The sequence below is a fragment of the Symphalangus syndactylus genome, chromosome 17, assembly GCF_028878055.3.
Source record: "Symphalangus syndactylus isolate Jambi chromosome 17, NHGRI_mSymSyn1-v2.1_pri, whole genome shotgun sequence".
Lineage (NCBI taxonomy): Eukaryota > Metazoa > Chordata > Mammalia > Primates > Hylobatidae > Symphalangus > Symphalangus syndactylus.
In genome coordinates this window covers 26,410,553-26,431,443 of record NC_072439.2, presented here as the reverse complement: position 1 = coordinate 26,431,443, position 20,891 = coordinate 26,410,553, and the positions used below count along the sequence as shown (strand labels likewise).

Here is a 20,891-nt window from a genome sequence, read left to right as displayed (position 1 = left end):
ATATTATTGGACGTGTGTGGCAGAGATTACTAACTTCTCAGCAATCTGGAATTTCACTCTCCTTTGGTCACACAAGAGAATTATACCTTCCTGCCACCATGGCTAACTTGTTTGGCCAATGAACTTGAACAAAGTGACATATGTCATTCTGTGTGGAAGTATTTAATTGCTGGTCCTCAATGCTCCACTTCATTTTTTTTTGAGACCGAGTCTTGCTCTGCCACCCAGGCTGGGGTGCAGTGGCGCGATCTCAGCTCACCGCAAGCTCCGCCTCCTGGGTTCATGCCATTCTCTTGCCTCAGCCTCGCGAGTAGCTGGGACTACAGGCACCCGCCACCATGCCCGGCTAATTTTTTGTATTCCACTTCATTTTTTCCCATGTACTAGAGGGGCAGAAGACCCCAAAAGCCTGGAGATCTGAATGACTAATGAGGAAGTTACTTCTGCTGATCCTCGTTGGACATGTAGCAGGGGCAAAAATATGAGCTTCTGTGGTTTTAAGTCATTGAAATATCGGAGGATGTTTGTTACTACTGAATAACATAATTTATTTTAACTGATTTAGATATGTAAAGGGACTCTAGGTATTTATTTTTTGTACAATAACTTAAGGGAATTTGAGGATGGGAGTATATTTTATTTCTTTGTTTCTTATGTGTTGATATTGGACAGTCTCAAAGATGATAAATATGCTAATAGAAGAAAGTACCCATCTTGACACACATGTGAACAAGTGTGGAAATCTCTTAAATTTCTGAAAACAAGCAACTTAAGAAAAGACAAGTGTTGGCAAGGATGTGAAGAAATTGAAACCCTGTGTACTGTTGGTGGAAATGCAAAATGGTGCAGCCACTACATAAAAGAGGATGAAGGTTCCTCAAAAACTTAAAAATACAACTAGTATGTGATCTTGGTATTTATCCAAAAGAATTGAAATTAAGATCTTGAAGAGATTAGCACCCTGGTGATCGCTGCAGCGTTATTCACAATACCTAAGATGTGGAAACATCTAAATGTCCATCAAAAGATCAGTAGATAAAGAAAATGTGATATATGCGATGAAATACTATTCCAGCTTCAAAAGAATATGCAATGACATGGCTGAACCTTGAAGATATTATGCTAAGAAAATAAGCCAGTTACAGCAGGACAAATAGCACGTGATTCCACTGATATGAAGTATCTAAAAGAGTCAAACTCAGAACCAGAGAGAGGAAACGTGGTTAACAGGGGTAGGAATAGAGGGAAATGGGAAATTGTTAGTCAATGGGTATAAACTTTTAATTATGCAAGATGAATACATTTTAGAGATCTGCTATACAACACTGAACCTATAGTTCACTTATTAATAGTTAAGTATATTGCTTGTACATTTAAAATTTTGTTAAGAGGGCAGACCTCATGTTATGCCCTCTTACTACAATAACATTTAAAATGTTTAAAATTTTAAAAGAAAAAAATGCCTTTTGTATTTCAAAACATATTTCAGTTATAGTATAATGAACAGCATTGAAGTTAATTAATGCTTTTTGTTTAAAAGGCTGCAAATACCATACAGTATACCCATGGATAATTAGGGGTAAACTGACTGAACACCAAAGGGATATTTGTGTCCTTCCCAGTGCATATGTCCACATGGTGTACATCTTCTCTTGCCAACATCTAAATTTGATAGAGCTTTCTAAATTTCTCTTCAAAGCAGCCAAAATATTCATCAAAATCTAAGAGTCAATAAGAAAAAGGTAAACCATAATACATAAGTTGGTTCAATAATATTGTATGAAAATGAATGCCACTACAACTGAAAAAAAAAAAAGGCAAAAGATTTAATCTTTGCTTATGGAGCTCTTAGATGCAGTGTTCCAGTCTATCTGAACATACTCCATCTAATACAATATGAGGACACTCCCTAAAGGTTATTTAAGATAATTTTTTTTCCAGGTCATAAAATGGCTACTGATACATTGTTTTAAAACATAAGAATTCAGGCCAGGCACGGTGGCTCACACCTGTAATCCCAGCATTTTGGGAGGCCGAGGCAGGCGGATCACTTGAGATCAGGAGTTGGAGACCAGCTTGGCCAACATGGTGAAACCCTGTCTCTACTAAAAATACAAAAATTAACTTGGTGTGGTGGCCAGTGCCTACAGTTCCAGTTATTTAGGAGGCTGAGGCAGGAGAATTGCTCAAACCTCGGAGGTGGAGGTTGCAGTGAGCCAAGATTTTACCACTGCACTCCAGCCTAGGTGACAGAGCGAGACTCCATCTAAAAAAAAAAAAAGAAAGAAAGAAAGAAAAAAAGAGAATTCAGCGAAGTGAAAATAAAACAAATCATCATCTACCATTCTACCACACTTGTTGTATGTCCTTCATTTGGTATATGTGTGCATCTGAATCAGTTTCGTGTCTAGGTTTCGCCACAATATTTTACCATAGGTATTTCTCCATGACAGTATTCTCTAAAATTATGTATTCATCTATGTATAACAGTAATGATAACAGTAACTACCATTTATTGAGCTCTGCTATTGAGGAATTCTGGGTATTGTATAAAGCACGTTACATATATTATCAGTTATTCCTCAGAACGGCCTCATGAGGCAGGCATTTTTGAAGTTAAGTAACTTGCTCAAGGGCATAATGGTTATTAGAAACTGGGATTCAAACCAGACCTGCATCCTCCAAGGCTGATAGTCTTAAGTACAATATTCTATGGAATAAAAACTCAACTTTTAGGGAATATCTAAATTTTAACAATAAAAACCTCTATACATAAATTCTGTACACATTTAAGTATCTTCTTGGGATTAATTGTTTGAAGTAGAATTAAGAATCTGAGGATTTCAGCATGTATAAGATACCTGATATATATTACCAAGTTGACCTTCATAAAGATTATATTAATTTATTTTCCAACCAGCAATGAAGGTGATTTTCATTTTACTTAACCCCCACTGAAAAATGTTTTTTTGAAAAAATCTTTATTTTTCTATTGTAACTTGTCTTATTTTTTAATTATTCTATGACTACTAAGTTTATATATATATATCATCTTTTCTTTTTCCAATGTCCTATTCACTCCTTTACTCATGTTTCTATTAATGAGCGCATATTTTACTAATAATTTGTGAGAGTTTTTGTTATATTAAAGAGAGGAAACTTTTGTCAGTCATATATGTTGCAAATACTTCCCCAGTTTGCCTTCTAATTTTGAAATAAATCTTTTATGTAGGAAAATGTATCAATATTTTATTTTGTCTTTTGCTTTTAGCCTTGGAAAAATTTTTATACTTTTAAATTTTTATAGCTTCTTAATTTTACTTTGAACTCTTTAAACTCTCAGGAATTTATTTCAACAAAGGCATGAGAGAAAATCTACTTTTTTTGTCCAAATGAAAATGCTATATTTCCTGTTTTATTAAATCAGCTTGCCATTCACCATCAACTTAAAATGCCACCTTTAGCTTGGTATAAACTTCTATATATTTTAGAGTCTATTTCTTGCCTTTCTATTCTACATCTATAATTTATTCTTTTGTCACTACTATGTACATTAATAACTGAAGTTTTATAATATGTTTTAACATTTGCAAGTGAAAGTTCAATTTCACACAAAATTTTTCTCTGTCAAAATGTTTTTGGACATTCTCATCTGTTCTTCCAGATGATTTTAGAAATGATTATGTCAAATCTCACAAAAAAAGTCTGTGAAGATTTGTATTAAAATTACATTAAACACACAAATTATTTTGCAGAGAATTGTATTCTTAAAATAGTTGGTCTTCTTGGTATTCTTATAGTTATTAAACCCTAAGTCATCTTATTAAAATCAGGACTATTTTTATGAACTCGAGGCTTCCCAGGGAATATTTCATAGTCCTGTCTCCAGCCCTAATAAACATGGCCATTGCCATATATGTCCCATTACAGCAAAAGATAGTAATAATATAATAATTATAACAGTCATATCGGTTTTTTTAATCATCCAGGTTGGCTTCCATGTCCTCTAACATTAAAATACAGAAACTCCAAGCTCTTTGGTGACAAAGAATCTAATATGTAAATAATATATCAAAGCTAAAAATCTAAAGTCAATAAGCATTTCTCAGTTTGGAAAATCTTGAAAGGAATTAGCAGTCTCCTTCTAGTTTTTTCCACATAGGAAACTGGGAAATTATTAATAGTATTTTTTTATTTTCTCATAATCACTATAGTGCCCCATCTCATGGCCTTATGTAGTGTATGTGTAATTATAAAATTTTCCCATCAAGCAACTTAAAATACATTTGCCTTATTCTGAGTCAGAGAACTCTAAAAAATTAGTAATACAGAATGTGATCTATAGCAGACACAATTTCCCTGAGGAATAACTGGTATTGCCAAATCCATAAAAAGAACTTTCCAAGAATTGGGGAACATAAAAGTCCAAGAAGGAATGAGCTGTCTGTTTCCCACATACCTCAAATCCCTAAGCATCTTTGTGGGTATAGGACTTTGTGCATATGGCTAGAGGCTCATTAAATTATTGTGTATAAAATGTCTTCAGATTTTAGACCACTATTATATGTGTCTCTAGCAGAAAAAGAACTGTCTTGTTGTACGGCAGGACTTACTAAAGGGTGTTCTGCTTGAAGTGTACATAAAAGGTGGTTCTGTAGTGAATGAGTTTGAACAAGGCAGAGTTTAAGTTAAATGGGCCTCTTTACAATGGGATTTCTCAAGGTCTTTAATACACAAATGTTAAACTTCAGGACAGGAAGAGTTTGCAGCACTTTCTGAACAATTGACACAGAATCTCTTTTTAAAGTAGTCACTAATGATCCAAGGAACCTTTTCAGGAATACTAACTATTGGGATAGAAGCCATGATTAGAAAGTTTTCTAGTTTTTCACCAAATAATAACAGCTGTTACTCACAATCATACATTTGCCTATAGAAAAGAGAAATGTAATTACATGCTGGATTCATTAGTGGGTTTTCAACTCTGAATTTGGATTCGAGACCCACCACTTACTGGCAACATGTGTCCTTAGTTAGTCACTCAATCTCAGATTTCTCATCTACAAAATGGAGGAAATGATAATATCTCATAGAACTTGTATAAAGATTAAAATAACAAATGTAAAAGTGACTTTTTAAACTATAAAAAAATTATGTCTGTATGTACTGTATTATCACGAATAAAACCTGTTTACCTTGATAGAAGGACAAACAGATATTTACACTGGAAAACCCCACATGATGAAATGATTCTCTTTCATAAATTGGTTAATGAAATCTATATGGAACAATGAGGGTGAATGCATTTTAAAATCTGAAAATGTTTCCATTATATTCACCCTCTACTCCAGTACTATATTGATTATTGTATTAGTTCTATTGTATTAACTACTACTATGAACTACTAAAACAAAACTCAAAATAATAGTGACTTAAGATAGAAGTTTAGTTTCCTTTTCTGTATCTGAGCATGAGCAATTCCGAAGTATTGCAGTGTCAAAGCCTGAGGCAAAGCCAGAACTTGAAGGTCATTTTCACCCACAAGGACCCAGAAGGAGAGGGGAAGAAAAAACAGTTGCGTACATTACTCCTGCTTACATACTATTGGCCAAATATAGATGGCCACAACTAGCTGCAAGGAAGGTGAGTAATTATGGTCTTTATTCTGAGTGTCCATGTGTTCAGCTGAAATTTGAAAGCTCTATCATAAAAGGAAAAGGGAGAGAACATGTAGTGAAAGACCATGGCCATTCTCTACTACAATTATGTTATCTATTAATAGTATTAGGATCCTGAAGATTCTGTAATTATTTGCCCTGAATTTCAATTTCAGTAAGCATTTCTCAAATAATTATTATATATACTAATCCTTGGAAATAGGAAAGTTATTGGACAGGATGTTTGCCCTCTTTTTTAAATACCTCAACCTAATTTCCTTAATATCATAAATCAGAGGTCTCCATGTCATTAACTTTCCAGTCAGTTATGTTGCTGATAACCATCTCTGTTGATTCTAAGTGAATTTTGATGTAAAGACATGCATGACCCAAATCAGTCAAAATGACCATCTCAACATATGGTAACAACTGAGCAGCTAACGATCAGATAAATAGAGAACTTCTTTCTCAAGGATCTTTGCTATCTCTGTATTAACATTTGCCATCAATTCTATATCAATGATAATAAAGCTATCATTTAATAAGCAAGCACTATATTTCAGGAGTTTTGTTATCATTAATTACAATAACATTTCCACAATGAATGCATTCAATATATTCATTTAAAACTGAGTACAAGTATTTAGAAATTCATTTTCTAGGCTCATCAGAGTCCAGTTGTTTTTTCCAAGACCATATGGTAAACAGTATAGCCAAGATTTCAACAACAGGGCTGTCGTATTTCAAGCTCAGGCTTACAGCCCCACCTAAAGTAATTAATTCATCCCAGTTTGACTGGAACTTTTCAAGTTTTAGCACTGAATGCCCCCATGGGAGGAACTCCATTTGGTCCCAGGCAAACTGGAACGGTTAGTCACATCACACTAGAACCTTCACCCCATTGGCCAACACAACCTGTCAGTATCCCACCATCCAAAACCTCTTCACTTTCAAGAGGCAAGAAGTACATTTTTTATAACAAAATGGGAAGATGTTTGCTCTAGAGCATGAGGTCATACAATGTACATGATAGCAAATACATTATTAAGCTTACTAATGTATTTTTAGAAACAATTTTATAGATATGTCCTCCAGGGATTAAGGGAACAGAAAAAGTAAATAATGATGCTGTTTGTTTAAAATAAAAAAACCCTACTAACTGGACAGTCCTGTAATCAGCACTGTTGAATAGACTTCTCTAAAAATGTTCTGCATCTGTGCTGTCCAATATAGCAGCCATAAACCACAAACCACATGTGGCTATTGAGTACTTGACATTGGCTAGTGTGACTAAGACACTGAACATATAATTTTGTTTTATTTTAATTAATTAAAATAGGCACAGGTGGCTATTAGCTATTTTATTGCATAGCACAGTTCTCAGTAAACAATCTTTATATAAAATGCTTAAGGCCATGTATCACATGGAGCATTTCTAGTTTGGGTAAATACTGACAGACATAGGGAACTTGAATTGAGCCCTACTGCCTCATAAAAATGATGATTCAAGCAATAACTCTGAGTAGACTTGCGTGTGAATGTGTGAGTGTTGTTTAAATCTGGAGTGTTAATATTGACTGCCCAAATAAGGAGAAACAACATTATCTTTCACACTTCTAAGAATTATAAAGCCTTAATTTAGTATCATTTGCTCAGAGAGAATGATCTGTCACTCTAGAAAATAAAACTCATTCAACAATAAAGGAAAAGTAATATAATTAACATTTCATTAATTCTCAACAGAGGGAGGAAAAATAGAGATTTTTTTGCTCTTTGCTACACTGGGAGCAACTGGAGGGCTTTTGTCTTTAAGTTCTTTAAACATCTGGAAGAGAACTCATTACAGATCATCATGGCAGATGGGAGGCAGGACTAGATTGCAGGTCTGGACAGAGCAGCTTGTGAAAGTTCACATTGTGAATTTTAGCTACAGATCGACTGCAAGTACAAACCAGCAATCCCAAGAGGACCCACAGACCCTCTGAAGGAAACAGACTGCTCCTCTGGGACCCAGGAGACACCCCAAATACTGTGAGGGCCCCAACTGCAGAAGTGGTAAAGGGAAACCCTCCTCTCCCGAACACACACCCCCACTGGAGAAGCTGAAGATCTGCTTGTGGAAGAAGTTTCTGATTTTACCTGGAGCTGAGACAATTTAGAGAGCCCAGTGAAATACAGGGGTAGAGGAAGCAGCAGAAAGGCCCTGGGAGCTCACCACATCCCCTAGCAGGCCATTCCTGCCTGGCACCACAGGGACCCATCAGAAGGGTGACCAGAGGAGCAGGGGTAAAACTCCACAGGCAGAAGGAAATCTCTATCTGAACTTCGTACAATTTGAATGGGGTGAGAAGCCTTCTGGCCAGAACCCTGGGGAGGGCACAAATCCAGTGTGCAGACTCCAGAGGCAGGGGAAGAACCAAGCCCTTTTCTTTTGCAGCTAAGTGGTGGGTAGCCCAGGGCAAGTTTTCAAGCCCATCACACCCTCCACCTGGAAACAGACTTGGGTCTGTTGGAGTGGGACACCGTGGGAGGGAGACCAGCCTTTCAGTTTATGTCAGAGCTGGGTGAGGTCTGTGACTGCCAGCTTTCTCCACTTCCCTGACAACCTGCCTAACTCCACCGAAGCAGCCATAATCCTCCTAGGTACACAACTCCAGTGACCTGGGAATCTCACCCCCATCCCCCACAGCAGCCACAGCAACACCCACCCAAGGAGAGTCTGAGGTCAGACATGCCTAGCCCCGCCCCCACCTGATGGTTCTTCCCTACCTACCCTGGTAGCAGAAGATAAAGGGCATATAATCTTGGGAGTGCTAGGGCCGGGCCCACCACCAGTCCCTCTCTACACTACTACAGCTGATGCTTTCTGGAAAGCACCACCTCCTAGCAGGAGGCCAACCAGCATAAAAATAGAGCATTAAACCACAAAAGCTAAGAACTCTCACAGAGTCCATTGCACCCCCACCACTTCCACCAGAGCAGGCACTGGTATCCACGGTTGAGAGACCCATAGATGGTTCACATCACAGGACTCTGTGCAGAAACCCCCAGTACAAGCCCAGAGCCAGGTAGACTTGCTGGGTGGCTAGACCCAGAAGAGAGAAAACAATCACTGCAGTTTGGCTTACAGGAAGCTACATCCGTATGAAAAGGGGGAGAGTACTACATCAAGGGAACACTTTGTGGGACAAAAGAATCTGAACAACAGTCTTCAGCCCTAGACCTTCCCTCTGACAGAGCGTACCTAAATAAGAAGGAACCAGGAAACCAGCCCTGGTAATATGACAAAACAAGGCTCTTCAACACCCCCAAAAAATCACACTAGTTCACCAGCAATGGACCCAAACCAAGAAGAAATTGTTGATTTACTGAAAAAGAATTCAGGAGGTTAGTTATTAAGCTAATCGTGGAGGGACAAGAGAAAGGCAAAGCCCAATACAAGGAAATCCAAAAAATGATACAAAAAGCGAAGGAAGAAATATTCAAGGAAATAGATAGCCTAAAGAAAAAACACTAAAAAATTCAGGAAACTGGCCAAGCATGCTGGCTCACAACTGTAACTCCAGCACTTTGGGAGGCCAAGAAGGGTGGATCACCTGAGGTCAGGAGTTCAAGACCAGCCTGGCCAACACAGTGAAACCCTGACTCTACTAAAAATACAGAAATCAGCCAGGCATGGTGGCAGGTGCCTGTAATCCCGGCTGCTTGGGAGGCTGATGCAGGAGAATCACTTGAACCCGGGAGGCGGAGGTTGCAGTGAGCAGAGATGGTGCCACTGCACTCCAGTCTGGGCAACAGAGCAAGACTCCATCTCAAAAAAAAAAAATTCAGCAAACTTTGGACACACTTTTAAAAATGTGAAATGCTCTGGAAGGCTCAGCAACAGAACGGAACAAGTAGAAGAAATAAATTCAGAACTCAAAGACAAAGTCTTCTAATTAATCCAATCCAATGAAGACAAAGAAAAAAAGAATAAGAAAATATGAACAAAGCCTCTAAGAAGTCTGGGATTATTTTAAATGACCAAACTTGATAGTAATTGGTATTCCTGAGCAAGAAGAGAATTCTAAAAGCTTGGAAAACATATTTGGGAGAATAATTGAGGAAAACTTCCCCAGCCTTGCTAGAAACCTAGACATCCAAATACAAAAAGCACAAAGAACACCTGGAAAATTCACCGCAAAAAGATCTTTGCCTAGGCGCATTGTCATCAGGTTACCCAAAGTTAAGACAAAGGAAAGAATCTTAAGAGCTGTGAGACAGAAGCACCAGGTAACCTACAAAGGAAAAGCTACCAGATTAACAGCAGATTTCTCAGTAGAAACCCTACAAGCTAGAAGGGTTTGGGGCCCTATCTTCAGCCTCCTCAAATAAAACAATTATCAGCTAAGAATTTTGTATCCAATGAAACTAAGCATCATATATGAAGGAAAGATACAGTCATTTTCAGACAAACAAATGCTGAGAGAATTTGCCATTACCAAGCCACCACTACAAGCACTGCTAAAAGGAGCTCTAAACCTTGAAACAAATCCTGGAAACACATGAAAACAGAATCTCTTTAAAACATAAATCACACAGAACCTATAAAACAAAAATACATACTAAAAAGCAAAAAACAAAACAAAAAAAGCACATAGGTAACAAAGAACACAATGAATGCAACAGTACCTCACATTTCAATATTAGCATTGAAAGTAAATTACCTAAATGCTCCACTTAAAAGATACAGAACTGGAGAATGGGTAAGAACTCACCAACTAACTATCTGCTGCCTTGGGAGACTCACCTAACACATAAGGACTCACATAAACTTAAAGTAAAGGGGTGGAAAAAGGCATTTCATGCAAATGGGATAACTTACCCAAAAGAAAGCAGGGGTAACTGTTCTTCTATAAGACAAAACAAATTTTAAAGCAACAGCAGTTAAAAGAAACAAAGAGGGACATTATATAATGGTAAAAGGCTTTGTCCAACAGGAAAATATCACAATACTAAACATACATGGACCTAACACTGGAGCTCCCAAATTTCTAAAACAATTACTAACAGACCTAAGAAATGAGATAGACAGCAACAAAATAATAGTGGGGGACTTTGATACTCCACTGACAGCACTAGACAGGTCATCAAGACAGAAAGCCAACAAAGAAACCATGGATTTAAACTATACCTTGGAGCAAATGGACTTAACAGATAAATACAGAACATTTCATCCAACTACTGCAGAATATATCCAGATGGGTAGAATTAATATTGTGAAAATGACCATACTGCCAAAAGCGATCTACAAATTCAATGCAATCACCATCAAAATACCACCATCGTTCTTCACAGAATTAGAAAAGAAAATTCTAGAATTTATATGGGACCAAAAAAGAGCCCACATAGCCACAGCAAGACTAAGCAAAAAGATCAAATCTGGAGGCATCACACTACCTGATTTCAAACTGTGCTGTAAGGCCATAGTCACCAAAACAGTGTGATACTGGTATAAAAACAGGCACACAGACCAATGGAACAGAATAGAGAACCCAGTAATAAATCCAGATATAGCCAACTGATCTTTAACAAAATAAACAAAAACATAAAGTGAGGAAAGGACACCCTTTTCAACAAATGGTGCTGGGATAATTGGCTAGCCACATGTAGGAGAATGAAACTGGATCCTCATCTCTCACCTTATGCAAGAATCACCTCAAGATAGATTAAGGACTTAAACCTAAGACCCAAAACCATAAAAATTTTAGAAGATAACATTTGAAAAACCCTTCTAGACATTGGCTTAGGCAAGGATTTCATGACCAAAAACAAATGCAAATGCCATAAAAACAAAGATACATGGCTGAGACCTAATTATACTAAAGAGCTTACACACAGCAAAAGCAACAGTCAGCAGAGTAACCAGATAACCCATAGGGTGGGAGAAAATCTTCACAATCTATACATATGACAGAGGACTAATATCCAGAATCTACAACAAATTCAAACAAATCAGTAAGAAAAAAACAAACAATCCCATCAAAATGTGGGCTAAGGACATGAATAGACAATTCTCTAAAGAAGAAACACAAATGGCTAACAAACATATGAAAAAATATTCAACATCATTAATGATCAGGGAAATGCAAATCAAAACCACAATGTGATACCACCTTGCTCCTGCAAGAATGGTCATAATAAAAAAACAGCCGATGGTGGCATGGATGCAGTGAACAGGGAACACTTCTACACTGCTGGTGGGAATGTAAACTAGTACAGCCACTATGGAAACCAGTGTGGGGATTCCTTAAAGAACTAAAAGTAGAACTACCATTAGATCCAGCAATCCCACTACTGGGTATCTACCCAGAGGAAAAGAAGTCACTGTTTGAAAAAGATGTTTGTACAATTTATAGCGGCACAATTCACAATAGCAAAATCATGGAACCAACCCAACTGCCCATCAGTCAACAAGTGGATAGAGAAACTATGGTATATATAGATGATGGAATACTATACATCCATAAAAAGAATGAATTAATAGCATTTGCAGTGACCTGGATGAGAATGGAGACTATTATTCAAAGTGAAGTAACTAAGGAATGGAAAACCAAACATTTTATGTTCTCACTGATATGTGGGAGCTAAGCTATGAGGACACAAAGGCATAAGAATGATACAATGGTTTGCCAGTATTTTATTGAAGATTTTTGCATCGATGTTCATAAGGGATATTGGTCTAAAATTCTCTTTTTTTGTTGTGTTTCTACCAGGCTTTGGTATCAGGATGATGCTGGCCTCATAAAATGAGTTAGGGAGGATTCCCTCTTTTTCTATTGATTGGAATAGTTTCAGAAGGAATGGCACCAGCTCCTCCTTGTACCTCTGGTAGAATTCGGCTGTGAATCCATCTGGTCCTGGACTTTTTTTGGTTGATAAGCTATTAATTATTGCCTCAATGTCAGAGCCTGTTATTGGTCTATTCAGAGATTCAACTTCTTCCTGGTTTAGTCTTGGGAGGGTGTATGTGTCCAGGAATTTATCCATTTCTTCTAGATTTTCTAGTTTATTTGCGTAGAGGTGTTTGCAGTATTCTCTGATGGTAGTTTGTATTTCTGTGGGATGGGTGGTGATATCCCCTTTATCATTTTTTATTGTGTGTATTTGATTCTTCTCTCTTTTCTTCTTAGTCTTACAAGCAGTCTATCAATTTTGTTGATCTTTTCAAAAAAGCAGCTCCTGGATTCATTGATTTTTTGAAGGGCTTTTTTGTGTCTCTATTTCCTTCAGTTCTGCTCTGATCTTAGTTATTTCTTGCCTTCTGCTAGCTTTTGCATGTGTTTGTTCTTGCTTCTCTAGTTCCTTTAATTGTGATGTTAAGGTGTCAATTTTAGATCTTTCCTGCTTTCTCTTGTGGGCATTTAGTGCTACAAATTTCCCTCTACACACAGCTTTGAATGTGTCCCAGAGATTCTGGTATGTTGTGTCTTTGTTCTCGTTGGTTTCAAAGAACATCTTTATTTCTGCCTTCATTTCATTATGTACCCAGTAGTCATTCAGGAGCAGGTTGTTCAGTTTCCACGTAGTTGAGCAGTTTTCAGTGAGTTTCTTAATCCAGAGTTCTAGTTTGATTGCACTGTGGTCTAAGAGACAGTTTGCTATAATTTCTGTACTTTTACATTTGCTGAGGAGTGCTTTACTTCCAACTGTGTGGTCAATTGGAATAGGTGTGGTGTGGTGCTGAAAAGAATAATGTATATTCTGCTGATTTGTGGTGGAGAGTTCTGTAGATGTCTATTAGGTCTGCTTGGTGCAGAGCTGAGTTAAATACCTGGACATCCTTGTTAACTTTCTGTCTTGTTGATCTGTCTAATGTTGACAGTGGGGTGTTAAAGTCTCCCATTATTATTGTGTGGGAGTCTAAGTCTCTTTGTAGGTCTCTAAGGACGTGCTTTATGAATCTGGGTGCTCCTGTATTGGGTGCATATATATTTAGGATAGTTAGCTCTTCTTGTTGAATTGATCCCTTTACCATTATGTAGTGGCCTTCTTTGTCTCTTTTGATCTTCTTTGGTTTAAAGTCTGTTTTATCCGAGACTAGGATTGCAACCCCTGCCTTTTTTTGTTTTCCATTTGCTGGGTAGATCTCCCTCCATCGCTTTATTTTAAGCCTATGTGTGTCTCTGCACGAGATGGGTTTCCTGAATACAGCACACTGACGGGTCTTGACTCTTTATCCAATTTGCCAGTCTGTGTCTTTTAATTGGAGCATTTAGTCCATTTACATTTAAGGTTAATACTGTTATGTGAGAATTTGATCCTGTCATTATAATGTTAGCTGGTTGTTTTGCTCATTAGTTGATGCAGTTTCTTCCTAGCCTCGATGGTCTTTACAATTTGGCATGTTTTTGCAGTGGCTGGTACTGGTTGTTCCTTTCCATGTTTAGTGCTTCCTTCAGGAGCTCTTTTAGGGCAGACCTGGTGGCAGCACATCAAAAAGCTTATCCACCATGATCAAGTGGGCTTCATCCCTGGGATGCAAGGCTGGTTCAAAATATGCAAATCAATAAACATAATCCGGCATATAAACAGAACCAATGACAAAAACCACATGATTATCTCAATAGATGCAGAAAAGCCCTTTGACAAAATTCAAAAATCCTTCATGCTAAAAACTCTCAATAAATTAGGTATTGATGGGACATATCTCAAAATAATAAGAGCTATCTATGACAAACCCACAGCCAATATCATACTGAATGGGCAAAAACTGGAAGCATTCCCTTTAAAAACTGGCACAAGACAGGGATGCCCTCTCTTACCACTCCTATTCAACATAGTGTTGGAAGTTCTGGCCAGGACAATCGGGCAAGAGAAGGAAATAAAGGGTATTCAATTAGGAAAAGAGAAAGTAAAATTGTCCCTGTTTGCAGATGACATAATTGTATATCTAGAAAACCCCATCGTCTCAGCCCAAAATCTCCTTAAGCTGAGAGGCAACTTCAACAAAGTCTCACGATACAAAATCCATATGCCAAAATCACAAGCATTCTTATACACCAATAACAGACAAACAGAGAGCCAAATCATGAGTGAACTACCATTCACAATTGCTTCAAAGAGAATAAAATACCTAGGAATCCAACTTACAAGGGACGTGAAGGACCTCTTCAAGGAGAACTACAAACCACTGCTCAATGAAATAAAAGAGGATACAAACAAATGGAAGAACATTCCATGCTCATGGACAGGAAGAATAATATTGTGAAAAGGGCCATACTGCCCAAGGTAACTTATAGATTCAATGCCATCCCCATCAAGCTACCAATGACTTTCTTCACAGAATTGGAAAAAACTACTTTAAAGTTCATATGGAACCAAAAAAGAGCCCTCATTGCCAAGTCAATACTAAGCCAAAAGAACAAAGCTGGAAGCATCATGCTACCTGACTTCAAACTTCGCTATGAGGCTACAGTAACCAAAACAGCATGGTACTTGTTCCAAAACAGAGATATAGACCAATGGAACAGAACAGAGCCCTCAGAAATAATGCTGCATATCTACAACTATCTGATCTTTGACAAACCTGACAAAAACAAGAAATGGGGAAAGGATTCCCTATTTAACAAATGGTGCTGGGAAAACTGGCTAGCCATATGTAGAAAGCTGAAACTGGATCCCTTCCTTACACCTTAGACAAAAATTAATTCAAGATGGATTAAAGACTTACATGTTAGACCTAAAACCATAAAAACCCTAGAAGAAAACCTAGGCAATACCATTCAGGATATAGGCATGGGCAAGGACTTCATGTCTAAAACACCAAAAGCAATGGCAACAAAAGCCAAAATTGACAAATGGGATCTAATTAAACTAAAGAGCTTCTGCACAGCAAAAGAAACTACCATCACAGTGAACAGGCAGCCTACAGAATGGGAGAAAATGTTTGCAATCTACTCATCTGACAAAGAGCTAATATCCAGAATCTACAATGAACTCAAACAAATTTACAAGAAAAGAACAAACAACCCCTTCGACAAGTGGGCAAAGGATATGAACAGACACTTCTCAAAAGAAGACATTTATGCAGCCAACAGACACATGAAAAAATGCTCATCATCACTGGCCATCAGAGAAACGCAAATCAAAACCACAATGAGATATCATCTCACACCAGTTAGAATGGCCATCATTAAAAAGTCAGGAAACAACAGGTGCTGGAGAGGATGTGGAGAAATAGGAACACTTTTACACTGTTGGTGGGACTGTAAACTAGTTCAACCATTGTGGAAGTCAGTGTGGCGATTCCTCAGGGATCTAGAACTAGAAATACCATTTGACCCAGCAATCCCATTACTGGGTATATACCCAAAGGATTAAAAAACATGCTGCTATAAAGACACATGCACATGTATGTTTATTGCGGCACTATTCACAATAGGAAAGACTTGGAACCAACCCAAATGTCCAACAATGATAGACTGGATTAAGAAAATGTGGCACATATACACCATGGAATACTATGCAGCCATAAAAAATGATGAGTTCATGTCCTTTGTAGGGACATGGATGAAGCTGGAAACCATCATTCTCAGCAAACTATCTCAAGGACAAAAAAACAAACACTGCATGTTCTCACTCATAGGTGGGAATTGAACAATGAGAACACATGGATACAAGAAGGGGAACATCACACACCAGGGCCTGTTGTGGGGTGGGGGGAGGGGGAGGGATAGCATTAGGAGATATACCTAATGTTAAATGATGAGTTAATAGGTGCAGCACAGCAACATGGCACATGTATACATATGTAACAAACCTGCACGTTGTGCACATGTACCCTAAAACTTAAAGTATAATAATAATAAAAAAAGAATGATACAGTGGACTTTGAGGACTTGGGGGAAAGTGTGGGAGGGGATGAGGATTAAAGGACTACAAATATGATACAGTGTATGCTGCTCCGGGTGATGGGTGCACGAAAATCTCACAAATCACCACTAAAGAACTTACTCATGTAACCAAATACCAGCTGTAAACCAATAACTTATGGAAAAATTTAAAAAAATTAAATTTTTAAAAAAGAACTCATTACAAACTTTAAGAAACCCAGCAGTTCTCTGAAAAGAAACTCTCTTTGGGGAATTGGAACTTGCTATTAAAAAAAAAATGAGTGGGGAAGAAAAATACTTTTTACATAATAGTTTGTTGTTTTATTTATGTCACTATCACTGCACCTCAAAGAAGACTTTATTACTGTTAGTTAAAAAATCATTGAGAAGAAAGAAGCATCATTCACCTTTCAATTCTAAACAAGCCTTCCATTTCCTGTTTTTTTTTTTTTTTATTGAGACAGGCTTTTTGATTGAGATAGGTTTTGTTTTTCTATTTGCTGTTAATTTATTCTAAAACTTAAAAAAGCTGACATACTCTTTTTAATAACCCTTCTTCACATTTACTAGATTGTGCCAATAGAATTTAGGAGTAGTTCTAAAATATTACATTTATATAAAATGGAGGCTGCAGAGAATTTTTATTTAATATTTGTTGAAATCAGCAAGTTTTTTTCTAAGATTTAGGCAGAAAAGACTTACAAAAAGAACCAGTGGAATAAGTTGAAAATACCTCACATAAATTTTAGCAGAAAAAGAACTAAAGCACAAAACCTCAGCAACCTTTAAGTATCTAAACCAAAATTACTTTAACAAAAATTTTTTTTAACTTTTATTTTAGGGTCGGGGTACATATGCAGGTTTGTGATACAGCTAAACTTGTGCCATGGGGGGTTTTGTACAGATTATTTCATCACCCAGATACTAAGCCTAGTACTCAATGTTTATTTTTTCCTGATCATCTCCCTCTTCCCACACTACTCAAATAGGCACCAGCACCTGTTGCTCCCCTCTGTGTCCATGAGTTCTCATCATTTAGTTCCTACTTATAAGTGAGAACCTGGAGTATTTTGTTTTCTGTTCCTGCGTTAGTTTGCTAAGGATAATGGCCTCTAGTTCCATCCACGTTCCTGCAAAAGACATGATCTTATTATTTTTTATGGCTACATAGAATTTCATGGTATATATGTACCACATTTTCTTGATCCAGTCTATCATTGATTGACATTTAGGTTGATTCCATGTCTTTGCTATTGTGAGTAGTGCTGCAATAAACATTCACATGTGTGTGTCTTTATGGTAACATGATTTATATTCCTTTGGGTATATACCCAGTAATGGGACTGTTGGGTCGAATGGTATTTCTGTTTCTAGCTCTTTGAGGAATTGCCATACTGCTTTCCACAATGGTTGTACTAATTTACACTCTACTAACAATGTATAAGCATTACCCTTTCTCCACAACCTTGCCAGCATCTGTTATTTTTTAACTTTTTAACAGTAACCATTCTGACTGGTGTGAGGTGGTATCTCATTGTGGTTTTGATTTGCATTTCTCTAATTCTGTTCCATTTGTCTACATGTGTGTTTTTGTACCAGTACTACGCTGTTTTGGTTACTGTAGCCCTGTACTATAGTTTGAGGTCAGGTAACACAATGCCTCCAGCTTTGCTCTTTTTGCTTAGGATTGCCCTGGATACTCAGACTCTTTTTTGGTTCCATATGAAGTTTTTTCCAGTTCTGTGAAGAATGTCATTGGTTGTTAAATAGGAATAAATTGCTTTGGGCAGTATGGCCATTTTAATAATACTGATTCTTCCTATCCATTAGCACGGGATGTGTTTCCATTTGTTTGTGTCATCTCTGATTTCTTTGAGCAGTGTTTTGTGTTTCTCATTGTAGAGATCTTCCACCTCCCAGATTAGCTATATTCCTAGGTATTTTATTCTTTTCGTGGCAATTGTGAATGGGATGGCACTCCTGATTTAGCTCTTGACATGGCTGTTATTGGTGTATAGGAACACTAGTAATTTTTGTTCATTGATTTTGTATCCTGAAATTTTGTCAAAGTTGTTTATCAACTGAAGGAGCTTTTGGTCCAAGACTATGTGGTTTTCTAGGGATAGAATTATGTTGTCTGCAAACAGGGATAGTTTGATTTCCTCTCTTATTTAGATGCAATTTATTTCTTTCTCTTGCCTCATTGCTCTGGCCAGGTCTTCCAAAACTATGTTGAATAGGAGTAGTGAGAGAGGGCATCCTTGTCTTGTGCCAGTTTTCACGGTGAATGCTTCTAGCTTTTGTTCATTCAGTATAATGTTGGCTGTTGGTTTGTCATAAATGGCTCTTATTATTTTGAAGCATGTTCCTCCAATACGTAGCTTATTGAGAGTTTCTAACATAAAGGGATGTTGAATTTTATTGAAAGCATTTTCTGCATTGAGATAATCACGTGGTTTTTGTCTTTAGTCATGTTTATGTGATAAATCATACTTATTGATTTGCATATGTTAAACTAATCTTGCATCCTAGGAATGAAGCCTATTTGATTATGGTGGACTCAGTTTTTGATTCAGTTTGCAAGTATTTTGCTGAGGATTTTTGCATCAATGTTCATCAAGGATATTGGCCTGAAGTTTTCTTTTTTGTTGTTGTATCTCTGCCAGTTTTGGTATAAGGATGATGCTGGCCTCATAGGATGAGTTAAGGAGGAGTCCCTTCTCCTCAATTTTTTGCAATAGTTTTAGTAGAAATGGTACTAATTCTTCTTTGTACATCTGGCAGAATTCAGCTATGAACCCACCCAGTCCTCAGCTTTTTTTGGTTTGTAGGATATTTATTACTGATTCAGTTTCAGAGCTCATTATTGGTTTATTCAGGGAAGAAATTTCTTCCTGGCTCAGTCTTGGGAGAATATATGTTTCCAGAAATTTATCCATCTCTTCTAGGTTTTTTAGTTTGTGTGCATAGAGGCGTTCATAATAGTTTCTCATGGTTTTTATTTCTATGGCATCCGTGGTAACATCTATTTTGTTGATTCTAATTGTGTTTATTTGGATCTTCTCTTGTTTTTTATTAGTCTAGCTAGAGGCCTATCTCATTAATTTTTTCAAAAACCCAACTCCTTGATTTGTTGATCTTATGAATGGTATTTCATGTCTTGATTTCCTTCAGTTCAGCTCTGATTTTGATTATTTTTTGACTACTGCTAGCTTTGGGGTTGGTTTGCTCTTGCTTCTCTAATTCTTTCAGTTGTGATGTTAGGTTGTTAATTTGGGATCTTTCTAACTATTTGGTGTGGGCATTTAGTGCTATAAATTTTCCTCTTAATACTGCCTTAGTTGTGTCCCAGATATTCTGGTATGTTGTATCTTTTTTCTCATTAGTTTTAAAGAACTTCTTGATTTCTGCCCTCATGTCATTATTCACTCAAAAGTCACTCAGGAGCAGGTTATTTAATTTCCATGTAATTGCATGATTTTCATTGATTTTTTACTCTTGACTTCTATTTTTGTTGCGCTGTGGTCCAAGAGTGTGTTTGCAGAATTAATTTATTACTTTATAATTTTTTAACCAGCAAATAGACAAATGATATTCTGACTAAAATTTCTGTCTTCCTAGAAGCCAGAGAATGAATTAAGTTACATTTCAAAGTTACCTTCCAGGGTCATTAAAGCTATCCTTCATCTGCTTCCAATCAGACTAAAGTAGATCTAAAGAGCAGGACTGTGGATATTATATTCACTGCTACATCCTCAACTCATGATAGGTATTCAGTAAATACTTGTTCTTGAAAATTTACTTTGTTTCCTCTGTGATAATTCCTCTTTTGTGGAGTCAACAAACCTTATCTAGATTTTCTGCTTATTTTAATAAAAGAACTTTTCAGTGTCAGTGGACAAGAAACAGAAGACTAAACTATCAAGATGGAGAAAACATTTTTAATCCCATCTACTAATGGAAACTACATGTAGTTTATCCAGAGCATCCCCTGTAAGCATACCAGACCACTTCATGTAAGTAAATATTACCAAAGAAAATCTGAGCAGGGACAGAATGCCTTAAGATAATGATTTCTCAACCTGGGGAGTTGGAAGATGGGGGGGATTCTCAGTATACTGGGTAGAAGACGATGGATATGAAATAAGAAAACCATATTATTTTATGCAAATTCAAATTCAGAAAATGAAATAAAGACAAATTATAGACAACAAATCTTGCAAATTCTTGGCTGAGGTTAAAAGATTGGGAAAAAAGTTGGTGATGCGTATGAGTCAATCTGTGAATATGTTTAAGAAACTTGCACATTTTTAACATATGAATATGTTGCTACCTTAAAACTTAAGTGGGACCTTAAAGA

The 20,891-nt window shown here is 37.0% G+C and overlaps 1 protein-coding gene across 3 annotated transcripts in view; it reads right to left on the bottom strand.

Moving 5' to 3' along the window:
- The window catches only part of LOC129466899 (LINE-1 retrotransposable element ORF2 protein), a 258,698-nt gene that overhangs the window by 196,883 nt on the left and 40,924 nt on the right, over positions 1 to 20,891 (bottom strand). The window lies entirely within an intron of this gene.